Source organism: Ctenocephalides felis, unplaced genomic scaffold (genome assembly GCF_003426905.1).
Source record: "Ctenocephalides felis isolate EL2017-DRISC unplaced genomic scaffold, ASM342690v1 CF-g0.4_SCAFFOLD_03571, whole genome shotgun sequence".
Taxonomy (NCBI): domain Eukaryota; kingdom Metazoa; phylum Arthropoda; class Insecta; order Siphonaptera; family Pulicidae; genus Ctenocephalides; species Ctenocephalides felis.
This window is the reverse complement of record NW_020539725.1, coordinates 21,565,547-21,586,177: the sequence shown is the minus strand read 5'-3', so window position 1 is coordinate 21,586,177 and position 20,631 is coordinate 21,565,547. Positions and strand designations below refer to the sequence as shown.

General features: G+C 29.4%; 1 protein-coding gene across 1 annotated transcript in view; it reads left to right on the top strand.

Annotated features, from left to right (window-relative positions):
- The window catches only part of LOC113385797 (metabotropic glutamate receptor 2-like), a 170,003-nt gene that overhangs the window by 19,982 nt on the left and 129,390 nt on the right, over positions 1–20,631 (top strand). The gene's annotated exons all lie outside the window — the stretch shown is intronic.

Sequence of the window (20,631 nt, the reverse complement as noted above, 5' to 3'; positions counted from 1 at the left end):
CTTTCGGGTAGCCTCAACTTTGCCATATTTTTTATCTTGTGTTTTTTTATTAAAGCAGTCTACTTTATGACGTTTTTAAATGAGAACAATAATTGCTTTGTTCTAGGTTTTGAGATTGCTATTGTTTTAATACTTCCTTGGTTCTTCATTACTTTTTTAATGGTAGATATTTAGAATAATAATACATTTTTTGCAGAAGGATCTAAATTTTATTGCAAAACTTTGCAGGTACCTAGCACATCAATTATTTAATTTAGTTTAGAAAAAATACTAATAACTAGTTGGTATCGGTATTTTAGTATGATCTATAAGACTATGGTATCTACCGTTAAAAAAAATCATAAAAATCGTCGAAAAAAAAATTTTTAACACTTTATTAGCAAAAAACTTCTCCTTCGGGAAGTTAAAAATATTGGTTATTTTTTATTCAAAACATATAGATACTAAGAAATACGTTCACTATGTTTAGAAACTCGCCAAATAATAATTAGGAACGTGAACTATCGATTTTCATTCGCTTTAACTATTCGAACGAGAAGTTTGTTTTATTTTTGGGTTACTCTTCCATTTTTTCGGCATTTCAACATTTCAACTTACTTACTACTTCTTTGGCAAAAAACTTAGAAAATATATGTATATAGGACTATGTGTGCCTGTGCAAATTCATGTTAAGACACATTTTGTCTGATGTCGGCGTTTTTACAAAAACTGCTGTATCAATATTCGGAAAAAATCGAATCCCAAATCCGAATTGTGAATACATAATATATGTGCACGATGTAGCTGAGAAGATCATACAATTTACCCCAAATATAAATGATAATTTGTTTCAACTTAACAGTTAAAAACACGAAGCTATTGATCTCATCTTAAACCAAAATTGTGATAACCTCAGATTATAGTTTTTCATCGAAAATTAACAATTCATTTAAAATCCTTGATAAATGTTATTGCATTTATTATTACAACCCAAGCAAAATAAATGTAATGATTTGGAATATGTAAAAACAGGGGATACCAAAGTTGGATTTGTAATACAAAATTGTCAAATGCATACTAATAACATTCTAGATCCTCCCCCCCAGGAAGTAATGCCTAACGGAGGTTTCCGTGGGGACCAAAGGCGAGGGCAAAGCGGAGCATTCAATGTCCTAAAAATGTGCAATATATTAATGATATTAGTTGTATCTCATTGATTAATTGTTCTTGTATGTCATTTTCTTTGCATCCTTGGATTAAAGAATTACATAAATGACTATTTATCTCAAAAACTATACCAGAATTACGAAGACTATATTATAGAGGATCATATTATGCGCAGTTTTCTTGTATCTTGATCAATGATGAATTTTATATTTTGCACATTTTGTTTTTGCTTTCACAAGTGCTAACACAAGGATATAAAGTTCTAAAATGTGTGAAGTGAAAAGTATTTTATTTATCATCTCTGCAAGAAAAGTTTAGTTATTATAAACATGCACATTGAAGCAAGTTCCTTGAAAGATACAAAGACATGAATAAAATACGCTATATACTAGAAAAATACGAAGAATTTATGAGAGCAGCTCGATATTTTCCGAGTAAAATTCTTGTAGAAGATAACAAAGTTTTCTATAACGAACAGCACGAGACCATTGAAAAAATATTAAATCTTCTCTGTGCCCGAGTAGTACGCCATCTTCTTACTTATTATATGCGAACATCCTTTCGGAATTTCTTTCAGTATGAACGAACCCATTGGTTCGTTTGCTCCTTATTATCTCTCAAGACCCATTAATATGATTGGTATTGCTCAATTTATTTGTATAGTGAAATAGTTTAGTTCTTAGATAATTAACGAATATTTTGATATATAGGGTAGGGCAGAGCGCATAGGTACAATTTCACTTTGAGCAATTATTGTGAAAACCAAATAAATTACTATATTTCGGACATATCAACTATCTGACTATGTTCAGTAAAACTCTCAATTAATTGATCATTGTAAAAATGTCTTTGTTTGCTGTTTTTCAAAAATTTGCCACTTGATCTTTTTGACCCAATAGGAAGGATAAATTGGAGCAAACAAAGGGCAAACAGGTCCAATTTTTTGCTTTAATTTTAAAGGGACTTTACGATGTAAGTTGTAAGAGCTACATTATTTGACCAAAATATAAATTTTATGGGTATATTTATCACGAAGATAACAATTTGATCCGGTATTTTGTCAGAAATATTTATCAGCAGAGTTGGAAAAACAATTTAATGTATCTTTTGTAAAACTGTATTTTTACTAATTGCACATTTTTATTCACTAGTTTTTTATTATTTACAACTTGCCAGTATAAAGGTTTTGGTGGTCTTTTACACCCCAACCACATCAAAGCTTTTCTAGAGGTTACAGAAATAAAACTGTTGAATCTGTTTTAAAAATAACAATAGATTTTATAAAACAAATTAATGAAGTATACTTAAAAATTATATTCAAGTTTCATAAACTAAACAACCGTGCTCAAAAACAAAAAGACTGAGAACGAAAAAAATTCGTTTGTTGCAAAGTTTACAATAAAGCCGTTCAGCTCATAATTATTGTGATGTCTCTAAGTTTTAGGCCATGGCTGGTTATGCATTTTCCCGCCTACTTTCAAATATTGTTGTGAAATATTTCCTAGCTTTTGTTAGTGGTGGATTCGAGATATTGGTGGTGGGCCTTTTTCACCGCAGCCTTTTAAGCTTTGTTCCATCTCACAATTATTACTGAAAGATTGACACACATAGCAAGCGGCTTAATTTTGCTAACTCAATTTATTACATATCATTAACGTCTACTAAACCTTGAAATGTAATAGAAATAATAGAAATATATTCATACGCAATAAATATAATGATTTTTGCAAATAAAATCATTTTAATTACTAGATTTGAAATATTTTAAATGGATACTTTTTAAAATCTTTTAGCTTTCTATTTTTACAAGAAATGTTTTGTAGAATTGATATTTGGAATAAATTGCTTTGGTCTAAGATTTATAACATGTAGAAATTGCATTCAAAATTGTTTTTTTAACTTTATTCTGTTCATTCTAAAAAAAATTAAGTAGAGATTGCTAACATAATATGATACAATAATATTGATTATAAATTAGTAAACACACCCAGTGGCGTATCTAGGAATAAAAATTGAACATAGTAAAAAAATTTGCTAATAAAATCAAATCATTTGGCGTATAGTATTCAAAATCGCACGCTTTTTTAAAATACATTATATTCATTTCAAACTTAACTTATTACTTAAATGTTTTTACAAGTAAATTATTATATTTTACAGGTTCAATAAGCAATATCGATGGCGCTGAATATCACTGCAATAAGACGCAAGTTCGAAAGGTTATATCTGGAGTCGTTGGCGCAGCATCTTCGGTTACTAGTATTCAAGTTGCAAATCTACTTAGACTTTTTCGAATACCACAGGTGAGGTTCAGTTTTACTTATTTATAGATTTGCTGGATGTTGAAAGCTATTGCTATACGATTGCTTACGATTATTGAGTTTTATAGATTTCAACGGATTTGTAAATTTTTATTTATATAATGGATCAAACCTGATTAGTCCTCCTGGGTTTGTTGGTTAGCTTCCCGTCATATATCAAATATCTACTTGAGGTTATAGATCTCAAATATGATCTCAAGTCAAAATTGCCTCGCTTAGGTATGTCTGAGTCTGAGTACAGTTAATTAGTTACAACTGGACTGGACAAAAAATGGTGTGCCATCCATCCTTATTGCCACATAAGGAAGTCAAAACAATTACTAAATGTATTAATATGACAGATGTAATTAAGTAAAACAGATTGTATACAAAAATACCTAATATCGTACTGCGGTAGAAGATATAAAAATTTGTCCTGCTAATCGATTTTTACAATTTTTAACAAACAATCACGGCGGAACTTTCATTTGACAATTTAAATTTTGCGCTTCTTGTTACCAAATTTTGATTTATAATGAACAAAACTGATAATGACAAGTTTCTGGAGGAAATGAACATAATAATTTATGATTTACATTTTGCACTTAATTGAGTCTTAATCACAAGGCCTCTTGATCTAATCCGCGTTTTGGACAGCACGGTATCGATTAGAAGTTATTTGATAATATAAATCAAGAATGTATTTCAAAGTAAAAATAGCATTTCCCAGAATTGTAACTATATATTTAAAGTTACATATATAATCACCATCAGAAAAAATTCTACAAAAATTAATAAAGATTAAAAATTCTTAGACAAAAGGTGCAAACTTAAACATTAGATTATTGTTTGTAAATTCAAAGAAAACATTGACAAACACAATATGAAAAATTTCTCCCATTGAAACGGCGTTACATTTTTTAAAATAACAAGTGAAATTTGAATTTTCGATCGAAAAGATAGAATTTCGCTTTTTGACGAATGAAATGTGAGTTTTCATTCGAAATTCGAGAAGAGTTAAAATTGTCGCATTGATTGAATTTAAAATGTGCGTAATGCTCATATGTATGTATGAACATATATATATATATATATATATATATATATATATATATATATATATATATACGTATATATGTGTGTGTTATTTCTATGCTATATATGTACGTACTATTTATTAATGGCATAGTGTCTTTAATTGCAGAAAACAGCCATTACTTAACCAAATATTAAAAAGACAAAATCCAAAAACTAGTAAACTTTAAGTCAAAGTAAACAATATTTACGAAAACTGTAATATTAAAATGTTATATTTATAACAAATATTTTTAAGTAATTTTGAAATTTCGATTGAATATTCTCCTAAATCTATAAAAAACATAACATAACTAATTTGTTTAAAAACTAAACTATTTTGTACTTGAAAAGAAGAGAAAAACTGAAACAAAAAACACAAATTTAAGGCCTCACCGCTCAAAGATGCTGAAAACTTATTTGTGATAATTAAAACCATTTTCTATATAACTCTAAACTAGGTGCAACACTAATATACCCATTTAAATCATTTCGTAAACTTTAATACTTGAAATTAAATTTTGCATTACTCTAATATACAAGTAGATTGTATAATATTTCCAACATTTATTATGTTGTTTTTATGACATCCATCTTACGTTCTTAGGATGAATGATAAAATCTTTTATACAAATTACAACTCTACAACTTTGTGTCGAGAAAAATATCTTTATACCCAAATCGCTTATCAGCTCGTAATGCTTTCAAGAAAAATATAAGATTTTATGACAGTCGACGGTTTGATTAAGGCGATAACTTGAATGGCAATGGCACTGTAAGTGGCGAGATTTCAAATTTCAAATTGAAGTCGACAAAAACTTTGTATAATAATTCTGTACTTAATCTTTGACAGATCAGATTTATCTTCTTCCATCATAAGCTAACAAGTCGTTGGAAGTTCTAAAGCTTTGAACTTTTAACGCTCAAAGTGTTATTGAAGCAAAGAGCTTAAATACTTATATAAAAGCGTGAAGTTTTTAAAGTTATCGCGATATTATTCTATTTAATGATTTACTTCAGTTATTGTTCTCTGATCCATTAAAAGTTCTGTCACGATTTAGAGAAAGAAAAATCATTTCAAGATTCATTTTTTAAACAACTATACATATATACACACAGACATATATATATATATATATATATATATATACTAGATGACCCGACAGACGTTGTCCTGTGCCCACGTCTATAATTCAAGATTTAATATTCCAACCTATACTTTATAATATCCTATTTAATGCCCTGCCTTTTTGATTCAGTTATGGTCTTAACATAAGATATACGTTTCGGAAATGGGAGTCTTTCAAACAGATTTAAAAAGAATTATACTATTATAGTATCCGGGGCTAAAAGTCCAATATAACGGTAAATTTTTCCACCCAAAAGAATTGCTTCATTAATGCTGCCTATAATTTTTACAATCTCGTACCATATTTCAATTGGTTTTCAGTAATTATAATATCTTAATTCTTAATCAACTGTACGATACAATCAATACACGATCAACTAACAAAATATTTCATATCTAATGCCAACCAAATAATTTTTTTTTTGTGTTTTTTCAAAATCTGTTTTTTTTTGTATTTTGAAATAATTTAGTAAAGTAAAGCAGAATATGACATTCATAAGTTTAAAAAAATAATCTCAAACTAAATGATATAATTTCATCTATCAAACATATACTGTATCTTCTATTATTTTTACTTAATGCATATTTAGCTGCTTTTAGGCAATAATCAAGGCAATTGCATTTTTGTTATTTATAATCATGAATATATTATATTCTAATAATGTTTAGGCTCATTTTTTAACCGAAATTCAAATTTCAAGTGAAATGGCAGTTCTGGCAGGTTCTATCAAAATCTTTTCAACGTCAGACAATGATATGTTTTTTTGCATTTTTTTTATTTATTTCTACAGTATTATTATATTTTTATAATCATTTAAATTCGGAAAATTTCTCTTAACAAACTTCAAAAAGATTTATCAAAATTCGAATAACCGTGTAGAAGGAATTAACATTTATAAATCATGAGTGTAACCCAGCTCACGGACCTGCCCTAGGGCAGCATCACCCATTACTATTATATATATATATATATATATATATATATATATATATATATATAGATATATATTTAGAGTGTACCACAGAACTTAACGTCAAGGCAAAATGAGGTGTAAGTATTCACCTTAATTATCCTGAATAAAATTAGTAAAAAAAAGCTATTTTGCGTTACTCTAATGGGTAAAATTATGATCATTTTTCCTATACTTTGGTTAATTTTTATCAATATTGTTCACGTAAATTTTGAAACCGTGAATTTTTCTTTTTTCAGAAACCCCGGTTTCGGCTAGATATTAAGTTCTGGGATTTATATAAATCTAAATAATCCTATTTTCATATATTTATGTAACACACATACATTAAATGCTACTTATTGCATTAATATTATAAACTAAAGTATTAATGGGTCCCAATTAATAATTTTAATAATACCATTCATTTTCGGTTAAATTTAATGTTCGATATCCGTAACACATTGTGTTTCTGTATTCCATTATGATTTATATTAATTGAAATAATTTAACAGTAATTTATATACAGGGTATATGTGTACAAATGTATATACAGGGTGTTCCAGAACTCAACTTCAAGCCAAAACGGGATGCTAGTCATGACCTTAACAGAACTGTTAAGCGATATTATTATAGTTTTTATGAATCTCATAAATATTATATAATGTTATAGTATTTATAATAATCTATTTCAAAACATATAATATTCTTTGGATAGTTCATTGTGGTACGGCAAGTTCCAGCAATTTGCCTTAAGGCACGATGCCATACACCACTAGTTAAATTATATATTGCATTTGAAATACTCATAAGCTTCCCAAATGCCACATTAAAACATCAATTTAAGAACAACTCGGCACTCGGCAGGTGCATGATTAATTATTTTCCATGACCTTAAGGAACACGTTATATTAAAGATTTAATCAGTATAATAAGGAAACTAAAAAAGTGTAATAAGATATCGCACGATATTTGCGCAGAAAAAATGCATTATAAAATGTAATAGCGTTCAATATGCATTTCTTACATTAATGAAAATATAGTGATAAGAACACATGCAAGGGCATATTATGAAATACAATTTAATTTCCAGTTAGATGATTAGAATTTTATTCAAATGACTGATAAGAGAGCAAATGGATTTTTACATACGCCGCACACTTTTTGTAATTAAAATAAATGGTTTATAGGAAACACCAAGTAATGGCCAAATAATGACAAATTGTTTTTCTGACAAAGGTTTATAGGACAGAGTTCGTGTATGTAATATATAAAGATATTTACCGCGTTATATATTATACATATATATATATATATATATATATATATATATATATATACAGTACAGGCCAAAAGTTTCCGGACACATGAAAAAATCTCATTTTCTGAGTTTTTAGCTATATTTTTCATATAAAAATAATTTTATTCAAGTTAGTTTTGTACATTCTACGTAGTATTAATATTTAGTGACTGATTTGTAACCAATTTGTGAGAAATGATGGACTAATTAGCAATGAAAATGTTAAAATGTCACAGTCGATTTTCCTGAATATGACCACCCTTTGCTTTGATCACTGCAGCGCATATTTTTGGTAATCTTTTGACGAGTTTTTGCAATGTTTGCGCAGGTATGTTCTTCCAGGACTCGTTAAGGCAATTTCACAAGGCAGCAAGGCTGGTTGGATGCAAATCCTTCACGAGGCATTTAAGCTCGTCCCGCAACAGCTCTATTGGATCAAGATCCGGCGATTGTGCAGGACACTCAAAAAACCACTTCTGCGAACAGTAAATAAACAAAAGAGATTGCATTTTGCCAAAACCCACTTAAATTGGACCATCGATCAATGGAAATCAGTTTTATGGACGGATGAGTCAAAATTCGAACTTTTCGGAAATCATCGACGTAGGAAGGGTAATGAAAGATTCAATTCTAAGTGTATTTCGCCAAAGGTGAAGCACGGTGGTGGTTCAGTAATGGCTTGGGGTTGTTTTAGATTTAATGGAGTCGGATCGCTTGTCAAAATAGATTAAACTATAAAGAAAGAACAGTATCATACCATACTTCAGCGCCACGCCATTCCATCTGGTCTTAATTTAATTGGTCCAAAATTTATTTTTCAACAAGATAATGACCCTAAACACACTTCCCGACTCTGTGCCAATTATTTGAAGCGAAAAAAAGACGAAAAAATACTTCAAATAATGGATCTTGATCCAATAAAACTGTTGTGCATTTGTCTGACTGATTTGCATCCAACCAGCCTTGCTGCCTTGTGAAATTGCCTTAACGAGTCCTGGAAGAACATACCTGCGCAAACATTGCAAAAACTCGTCAAAAGATTACCAAAAATATGCGCTACAGTGATCAAAGCAAAGGGTGGTCATATTCAGGAAAATCGACTGTGACATTTTAACATTTTCATTGCTAATTAGTCCATCATTTCTCACAAATTGGTTACAAATCAGTCACTAAATATTAATACTACGTAGAATGTACAAAACTAGCTTGAATAAAATTATTTTTATATGAAAAATATAGCTAAAAACTCAGAAAATGAGATTTTTTTCATGTGTCCGGAAACTTTTGGCCTGTACTGTATATATATATATATATATATATATATATATATATATATATATGTGTGTGTGTGTGTACCGGTATGTGTGTCTGTGTGTTAAATAATTTTTCAAATAGTGGTACATATGCTGATTAAACAAAATATTTCTTACCAGCAGCATCCATCAAAATAATGAAATAAAAAGAAAACTAAAATATGTTTCTAAAAATAATTCTAATAGATCCATACGTTTCGAGTTTCATTCTAACTCTTCATCAGGGGAAATAATACATACAAGCTGTTAAGGCATAAACACAACCAAATAAAAACATGATCAATGAAAATATTACTTCAACAACCATATTAGTGAAAAAATGAAAAAAACTAAAATATATTTAAAAAAAAATAAACGAAAATAATAATTTCGACCATGAAGCTTCACTGGGTATAAAGATAATGTGACCGGGTATAATGTAATCACGATTTTAAATTTATTAAAGAAATTTTAAATTTTATTGTCTTTAGTACACAAAGTATTGTGATTTCTAATGAATACAATTTTATGAAATATTGTCATAGGCTTTTGAGTTATATTGAATAATCACAACTGAGTATCAGATCAATTGTTGTACTACAGCAAAATACAATAAAATACAATAAAATACAACAAAATACAACAAAATACAACAAAATACAACAAAATACAACAAAATACAAATATATGTACCATGATAATTATGCATATGTATAAAAATAAAAAAAAATAATATGGAATTTCCTATCAAAACGCATTAATTGCAAAAATATTCCGATATTTACGTTAATGGAAAAAATATAATTAATATGAAATTAAACTTATTAATTTATTTAAATTATAAATTAAATTTCTAATAACTCGATGTATACGATTTGTTTGAAGCAAAATCAAATTGATTTTGAAAAATATTAAGTTAATTTGACTGATAATTGTTACTGATAGGAGTAAAAGAAATGAAAAAGTTTATTCTAATAGTTATGTATTATATCAAACCTATTTACCATTTTTATAGAAAATCGAATAAGCAACACTAATGTTTTCCTCATCAGCTAAAAGTAAAGTTAAAATTTTCATCGTCAATTGACCGAAGATAGAAGCAAAATTATTGTTGATATTTCGTCATTATAATTTATTTAATTAAAGCGTTGTTTATTATTATGGTAACCACTAATATTTCCGTAATAAGTTTTGATAATATTGTTCACTACAAGACAGCAAGGTTAATATTTGCGTTATGCATTACGGAGCTACATGCACCATTTGAACAAACATGATCTATATAATAATATAACTGAGGTAGGTAGGTAGGTATAATTTGAACTCACGTTGGTATATATGAATAATATTCATGATATATATATATATATATATATATATATATATACATATAATGCTAAACGAATAATACAAAAAAATAGAAATTATGAGACAAAAAATCTCAAATCTTTTATTCAAATTCGCAAATATTATTTTCAGTTTGATAATATTTCAGCGACGCATTTGTCCCTTGATTATGTAACCACAACACATTTGAGTAAATATTTTGAGTGTATGAGACAAAGGTTGGGAATGTTTTTTTAATTATTTTTGAACAACGGTCAGAACCCAATACAGTAAACCCTCGCTTTACGCGGCAAGTGCGTACCGTGCAGTATAGGAACCGTGCTATAAGAAACTCGTATTTAACATACAATTCAGGCTAATTCGTAGTGCGTTCTATGGAACCTTACATAGTGCAGTATGGGAACCGTGCTATGAGAGACTCAGAGTTAGTACAAATCGCACCAGTTTTATCGCGTTGTATGGAGACCAAGAAATACAACTTGAAGTAGGAGAAATACGGACGAAATGACATGTAGGACATTGACACCTTATTCAAAAATTGGCGCGACGCAGTAGTCAGCTCAAACGTGTTCTTAGGCGGCTATTATACAATCAGGCATGTCTAAAAGATAAAAGTCGATAACAAAATTTACATCAATGCCCTTGTGCACAACGAACTTATGGGCTGTTGACCAAATACCGTGTAATAAGAAGTCCGTGTAGTCGGAGGGATGTCAGATTTTTAGCTCCGTGTAGTATGGAAACCGTGTACCCAGAGTGCCGTGTAAAGCGGGGGCCTACTGTAGTCCTATAAGCTGTTGTGCTGATTTGACTTAATACTAGCCTGTTTGATAGATGGCAATCCAAGCAGTTGTCACATCTCTCTATGATATTATAATTTCTGTAATAGGGCCAGTATTTTTATTGGTGCAGCAATGCCGGGTGAGGGCTATTTTCACTTGGAAACATATTGCTATCTATATTTCCAAGTGATAATCGTTGTCACCGCTGCCTGACAACAGGCTGCTCGAAGTGGGTATCGAACCCGGGACCTCTGATTCAGGTCCCATCGCTCTTAACCGCTTACCTACGGGCGAGCCCCAATTTTTAAATAAGGTGTATTTATTGCTTTGTCCTTATTCCTTGATTTCCAAATAACGCGATAAAAATGGTGCAATTTGTTTTAATTCTGTATTTTCCGTAGCACGGTTTCCATACAACGCGATAGCAAGTTTTTATTGAACCCACCACGGATTAGCCAGAATTTTATGTTAAATATGGGTTTTTTATAGCACATGCTGCGTTAATGGAGGGTTTACTGTATATATATATAAATATATATATATATATATATATATATATATATATATAAAGGGCTTGTATTACCTGCAGAATTATTCTTCCATGCATATTTAATCCATTCATTTCGCCAGTAGCTGATGGCTCCTCCATCAATTCAAGATCAATCGAAACTGACATGTCAAACTCATAAACTGATAAACTCTTTTTTCTAAGTCCTAAGAAACACTACACAAAACAATTAAAATATATAAAACACTTTGATAAAACCATTTGCATTGTGTATTTATATCTATGAAGTCAAGCACTCAATAAATTAGGATTTATAATAGAATTGATATGATAAACGTCCGTCATTGCGTCAGCACGCATAGAAGAACTACTTTGTTGTGTTGTTTGCGTACAGACAATGAGGACCAACTAGGGTTACCCGATGATACAAAAATGTGACTGTAATTTATATATAACTTCATGCTTATATTTAATTATCAGCTGCATTACTAAACCAGGGCCTATTATCTTAGAGCAAAATCCGCGTTCAAAAGGACTACTTAGCTTGTACAAGAAAGACATAATATTTAGAAATTTTCCAGCTGTTTGAAATTGGATTACCACTTCACACGGATCTGAATGTACTTAGACGAAAACGAATTGCTTAAAAATATCAAATTTTGCACGGAATGATAATTAGTTAATGAAAGTTAAGAATGACAGATGATGTAATGAACTATCACTATAATGCATTATTTACTAAATTTTCACTAAATGTTCATATTAATAAGTTAAAAAAGTGTGTAGTTATTCCAGTAGATTAGGTATCATGTATATTTAAACTGACAGTGTTTTTGTTGATTTATACTTCGATTTGATTGTATATTTATTATAATATAATATTATCTAGTATATGTTTGTTATTATTGTATTATTATAAAACATAATTCGATTGTAATACCAATTTTAGTTTCAAAAACCCGATTACTAAAATTCATTAATTTTTATTTCAAATTTTGCGCCATTATTTTGAATGCCAAAAGCAGCGCCAAACGTCTGAGCGGTGGACCCTTTAAGTATCCCTTCTAAACGTAAAAATCGGGAGAGAGAAACGTCTACATGAATACATTAAATTCTAAAATTGTCTAGGAACCTCACATTGTAGTGTAAGGTCTATGATCTGCTTTTTTTTAAACTCTGTTTTCTTTAGCAATCAGAAATACATAAAAATTCCTATGAGCTAAAATGACAATATTTAAGAGCGATGCCTAAGAAGAACTCCAATGAGAATTTCTCAGTTGTACAATTAATATGATATTATATTAGACCTAATCGAAGACTAAGTCTAAAGGCCATTGTCATTTCAATCTCCTCATGCCAAAAGGTTGAGTAATGTCAACTATAGATGGGTTTGAATGTGAATCCAGTTTGCGCTTGTATTTTTCCTTGAATTCTTTGAACGTTAATTGCACCGTTTTCATGTTGAGGTCACTGTGAATGGTTTCATTTGTCAAAAGTGGCCATAAAATATTATTGTAAATATTCACCATAGTATAAAGTCAATAATTAAATTTTTTTAGCCTTAAAAATTCTAATATTAATTTAATCACAAACTTATAAACTTCTATAAAATAATCAGTTAGCCGCCAAACGTTGTTTTACCATGTAAAGCAGTTCTGGATATTTCTAGGGTCATTTGATTCATCGACTTCTTGCCGTCATAGAAGTTAAATGTATTAAAAATGGTAGTATCAAAGAGTTGTCTAAATTTTAAACTGTTTTTTCACGTGTTTCGTGAAAGAACTAACAGCTATTTGAAAATCAGCCTGACATGTGAGTTTTATGATTGTTCTTTAATCTGCATAAGCTAATGACGGCACCTTGGATTAAACATGCCTCGAAGATTAATTTGTCACAATTCACATTTTGTTCAGGTAATACAAACTGTATATATATGTGTGTATGTGTGTGTGTGTATTATGCTTATCTACCACCAACAACATTCATTCAAACGTTTGTTCACCGAAATATTATTATTTAATTTTTGCGAGTTTGAATAAAAGATTTTTGAGATTTTCTAAATTAATGAAGTTTAAATTTAAATCTTTTATTGTGCCAGCGACATAAACATAAAAAATTTGAGACCCTCTCATAAATAATAAAAAAAGATTGGAAAATCCAAAAGATTGTAAAGATTTTTCCTAAAACTTGGAGAAATTATTAAATGAAGAAATATTCAGCGAATCGCCTTCATTGATTGAGCTAAGGTTTCCCATAGTAATTTTCTATAAATTTATCTACCGATAATTTGACATCAAGGTTGAATTATCAATACCCTTCAGCAATATTAGGGTTATAGGACGGAAGGTTTTGATTGCTGTTAAAATATGAAAATATAAAATAAAAACGGTTAGATGATATTTCAATTTATTTTTATATTTGTGTCTGTTATCAAAAGATTGTCTTGAAAACATCACTCACAGATTAGGATTTAGTGCTGTTTATCAATGTTTGTATATTTCATTCTTTTGTGTATTCAAACTAGTTTGCTAATATATTTTTTTTTAATTTTATTTGAACAGCGATCAGAACTTATGGGTTCTATGATCTGTTGTGAATAATATCTTACAAACTACGTTTGTTTTATAACAGATGGCAACCCAAACAGTTGTCGCAATCTCTGCATGATAATTTTTTATTACAATCTCTGTAATAGGGCAAGTATGGTGCAACAATGCCGGGTAAGGGCTATTTTCACTGGGAAACATATTGCTATTTATATTTCCAAGTGAAAAACGTTGTCACTGTTGCCTGACAACAGACTGCTCGAAGTGGGTATCGAACCCGGGACCTCTGAAACAAGTCCCTATTAACCGCTTATCTACGGGCGAGCCCTGCTAATATAATGTTGTCCAATTTCCTATTGCAGATTTTATCGCGATGCATTTGATCACTTTGTTTTTATCGCCTGAAATATTTATTTTATTATGGAACTAAATCACCAATTTTGTCCACGTGCATTTTTACTGCAAATTTATATTTATTTTCTAGTTAGAATCACCAATTATATGAATGCACTTGTCAATTTATATCGATTTTATGTTCTGAGTCATCAAATATATAGATGCACTCGCATCGATATACAATATAATGACAGTAGGTAATAAACTTTATTAAATATAAAAAGTATATAAAACAATTTATGAAATGTATTAAATTTTATTACAATAATGTGCATCATGTGTTGTTTTGTGTTAACTTGATTGGCATATGACATATGCAAACTAGGCTAGGTGATTAATCGATCATTTATCAATAAAGTGAGAACTGATACTGCAATCAAGCATTCTCGACACGTGGATATATATATATATATATATATATATATATATATATATATGTGTGATATATATATATATATATATGTGTGTGCGAGTGTGTAAAATAAGTGCATTCCGGGCACTGCGGTGTGAAATGGCAAAGGAAAATTTCTCACACTATTCTTTCTTGAATCGAGTTGCTGTTTAACACAGGTCACTGACCTGCCCAAGAGCAATACTACCCATTATACATACAAGTTATTTGAAACAATATACAAGCGTGAAGTTATATACAATGTGTTTCATAGCGTAACTATTAATCGCACTGCTTTGTGTAGATAACTGGTATCATGCAGTAGCGATATCAATTTACTCTTGAAAATATAGATCAAAAATATGTTTTCAACTGAAAATAACCCATTTCGAGGCACTGCGGTGTGAACTGGCAATGCGAAATCGCTCACACTATACTTCTCTGAAACGAATTGGAGTTTAACACAGCTGATGGATAATTTTATAATGGATAGAAGCTAATAAGGAGACAGGTGTACACATAGCATTTATTTATATATTTTTATATTTCGGATACAGGATTAAATTTAGTAATTACAGAAAATACAACACTAAGACAATATTAAGCCTAACATTAGTAAATGAAATAATTTGAAGAAAAAATGTTATGATATTGAGATAGTTTATTTAAGTAGGCAGGTAGATAGATAATCAGACTTGTAGACAGATATGTACGTAAAGTGGTAGTTAGGAAATAGGTCGATAGGTAGGACTGGTAGACCGTCAGACTAGCAAAGTGGTGAAGGGGTACACAGATAATTAGTTAAACATGTAGATATATATATATATATATATATATATATATATATATCTTATATATAAAATTCTTCTGTGATGGTGTATGAATTGATACTCCTCCTAAACGGTTATTCGGATTTTAATAAATCTTTATAGAGTTTGTCGAGGGAATTTTTCAATATGTGGGAAATTATAAACTATAGTAATATTGTTGCAATTTGCAAAAAACAATATATCATTTTTTGGCATTGAAAACATTTTGACACATGAAAACTATTATCTGCCAAAAATGTAGATTCACTTGATATTTGAATTTAGTTTAAGCGGGCCTAGACAATATTAGTATATAATACCCATATTCATGATTATAAATAAGAAAAATGTAGTATCTACAATATTATTTCTGAAAACCAGCTGAGATATGTCAGAAATTAAAACAATATAAGAAACAATATGTATTTAGCAATATATTCAAAATTGCATACACATTATTTTTTTTATGCATGTTGTATTTTGCTTTACTTTACTAAATGCAAAAGAATATTTTCACTTATTGAAAAAATGTTTTAAAATTTTGTTCCATGTGTCAAAAATTAATTTGTTTGGCATTGGATATTAAATATTATTTGGCAATAATGGATATGAAATATTTAGCAATGATCTTAGATTGAACAGTGTCATATGAATTAGATTTTACAAATTAATTCACCTAAGATTTTAACTAAAGTAAAAAGGTTTATTGAATTATTAGTAAGGAAAATGTAATTTGGAAATTGTAATTGCCAAAAAGCAACTAATAAAGGGTAAGCGCTTATACAAATTATAGACTATTATATATTATGTAAATTATTGAAACAAATATAGTGGTTGGAAATAACAAATGTGACATTGTTCTTTTACCGTAAATGCTATATTTATTCTTTCTGAAATTATTATACTGTTTAAAAAGCTGCAGTTTCCAATACGTATTTTGCATATGCTAAGATCATAAATGGGAGGACATTAAATTGTAGACGTGGGTACAGGACAAAGTCTGGCGGGTCATCTAGTATATATATATATATATATATATATATATACAGATAAATAGATATATAGGTAGATTGGTGGACATGTAAACTGGTGGATAAGTAAACTAGTGGTCAACTGCAAGCCAGGTGTAATGATAAATAGATGAATATGCAAATAAAAGGGCAGATGAACAGGTAAATAGTTACTTATACAGATATGTAGATAGATAAGCAGATAAACAGGTAGACACTTAGGCAGCTTGATCTTTCAAAATATATTTTCTTAGTAAGAAGTTAAACACGTTCACTTTAAAATATGCTTCTTTATCTATAACTTAATGAAGCAAACAACTAAAGACATGTACTGGCTTTTAGGGCGTCAATCCAAACTACCACTTGTAAACAAAATCTTAGTTTACAAAACTATTATTAAGCCTGTTTGAACTTATGGCATTGAACTTTGGGGTTGCGCTAGTCAATATAGCTCTTATGCAACGTGCCCAATCATTGATTTTTAGACAAATCGCTGATGCTCCCTGGTTTATTAGCAATCTAATTATCGACAATGATTTAACATTCCATATATTATGGATGTAATTAGCAGAAATAGCCTTCACCATCACTTAAAACTGGAAACACAAACCAACCACATAGTTTCAGCACTACTCCAGATCCCTAATTCAAGAAGACTGAAGGAAATTTCCAAATGATTTATATTAATTTATTTAATTAACTAATTATTTAACTGATCACTGGAAAAGTTTTCTATTCTATTATTATATTTTTTTTTCATAATTTTTATGGTTATTATTTCTATTTAGTTGTTATTATTATTAATATAGTTAGTTATTTTTTTCCTTTATTTTACATTATAGATTTGTTTAGATAATGTTCTCACTGTAGCTCATAGATTTACTTACTTTATTCTAATTCTTACATACAAATTTAATAAAAAAAATCCATAACTTATTCAACATAGAATATAAAGAGAATAAAAAGTAAATATTTATTATAGAAGCAAAATTTTGCTGCTGAAAATGGACAAACAAATGTCTGAATGCATATATAAATTGTCATTTAGAAGTTTGTCGCCATTCGGGACATTGCGCGAATGTTTCATTAAAGGGCAAAACATCTTGCATTATAATTACACAAAGTGTCGTCCGTTCGGGGGCTAAGTAATTACATGTTCTCTCTGTTGCTCGTTCGACACTAATGACCATTTAATTGCAAGCAGACACTGCTCGGATGACGGCGGACGCTTCATAACTAAAACGTCTTCCATAATTGCTTAAGTACCTGATGACAATGAACACAGTAGTGACTTATTACTACGTTTACAGTACATAGAATTAATTTAATTAATTGTAATTAGAATTGAGGATTACAATCTAATGAAAATAGTCAGTTTTGTCAAAAGGTGAAATGAAGTAAAAGCGCTTATGGATCGTTTTTTACCAACACTATATGTTTCAAGGAATTTGTTATAACTTTAAAATAGGTATGATCTTAACAGATCAAAATAGATAGATGTGATAAAAAACAAGATGTGTTTAGAAACCTCAATAGAATTCTAAACTCATCATCTAAAGTATCCTAATATCTTAATTTTTGTTATTGTTTCAACAGCAATCATAACTCTTACTTCATATGTTCTTTAGGCTGTTTTGTTCAAGACTTATGACCTAAGGTATTATTATGAGAGGTAACCCATCGGTTCACCATTATCCTATGTGAGGGGTTTATATATTAGCTCTTACGTCTAATAGTTTACATATGATTGAATGATGCAACTACGTTCACGAATGATGGTTTCCACTTGGAATTATATTGTGATCTATAACCGCAAGTGGAAATTTGACATCAAAGTTGCATGATGTCAGGCTTGGCGGTAGCGGGAATCGAACCAGCGAACCTGGGACTAGTTGGTGCTAGCCTACGCTCTGGCTGATATCGCCACCGCTGGCCCTAATATCTTAATGATTTATTTATTTATGTATTTATTCATTAGACGCCAGTCGGCTATATACAGTTAAACTTATACCAATATAATGTAACATAATAATATAATCTCAAACATTACTGGTAGCACTAACAAGTGCTAATTAGTGTTCATTTTAACAAAATTAATTAATGCACCACATGAGCCATTAGAAAAGTTAAGCTTCGAGCACTGTTTGTTGACCACCATTGCTACTCCTGTTCATGGGCCCGTTCAATATATAGTTTTTTGTGGTTTTTGAAGTCTGCACTATACTGTTTGATCCTAGTCCTTAATAATATCAAATTAAAATCAAATTTGCTTCTGTCCTATAGGTTTGTTAACTAATTGAAATGTAAGTTAATAAAATCGTTCAAACTTTGAAAGTGATCGAGAGTTACTATGACATGTGCAATAAAGTTGCTTACCCTAAGTGACCCTAAGCCTTAGGTCCACTTGGGGCGTTCTTTTGTCTTAGAGCCTAAGCCCTAAGGCAATAGGTCGCTAATACTTAGTGCCATTAAGTTTAAAAAATATATGATATCAGTTGATTGTCTCTTTATAGTTGTTTTTTATAAACATAGATAATTTTGCGATTTTCGGTCAGTCAAAACATAAATTTATCAAAATCGCGTGTAGAATATGCTTATCAATGCAATCTTAAAATTATATCTGTCACAATTTTTAATGTTTAATTTTTAAAATTTTATATTTTACATAATTTGTGTACAAAATATAGATATGAAAAATGAGAAACTTTAAAATTTTTGTTCTTATGCTATGTGATCATTATTTTGCATTCTTTCTAGTATAGTAGTGTAGTAGTATTTCACTAATATTTTATTAAATATATCAAAAATGGTTATGGATATTCTCAAGCACAAATCAAATAGGTTCAAAATTTTGCAACTACATTTTGTTTCATTCGAAACTTTTAAGAATATATTTATCTATATTTAATATAGATAGACCCTTTATGGTCCCTTTAGTATAAATTACACAATAGCAAGTATAAAAAAAAATTTTGCTGGCTCACATATTTAATTTGCAACATTTGTTTTTGTAAAAGTGTACCTAGTCCTATAAAATTACTTTTCAAGAAAAAATTAGACTTTAAAAATTGATTTATCTGGGTTAAACCCTGACTTTATTACACAAAGATACAACCTTGTTAAACAAAATTTTAATGGCCCACATATTTATCCATAGAAATTTATGCTTGTTAAATGTACATGAAAATTTTGGAGAACTTTTACTTCTACTATTTTTCATATAAATGTAGAACTACACAAATAGATTTCATCTTTTGCATTTTTATTAAATTTGCCGGAAACAATTTCAAAAATGTTCTTTCTATATATTATTCCATAATTACTAAAGTTATGAATTTTATACATTCTATTTAAAATATAATATAAATAACAAACAAAGAAAACGTCTTGTAAATGCAACTTTACAAAACAATAGCAAAACTTTTATCAAATACAATTCAAACCATCGATGCAACTCTTGTACCACGAACTACAAGTTTTCCAGAAGTAAGAGAAAACTGTTTAAAATAAATAAATTTTCTGTTCAAGATTATGTGGGAGGTTAAAAGTGCAGCTGCCAAACTTTAGTTTTCTGTAAATAACACTACTAACTAAATGGATACTTTTCATTAATTTAACTTAATTATTTTTCACTTAATGAATTTCTGTTCT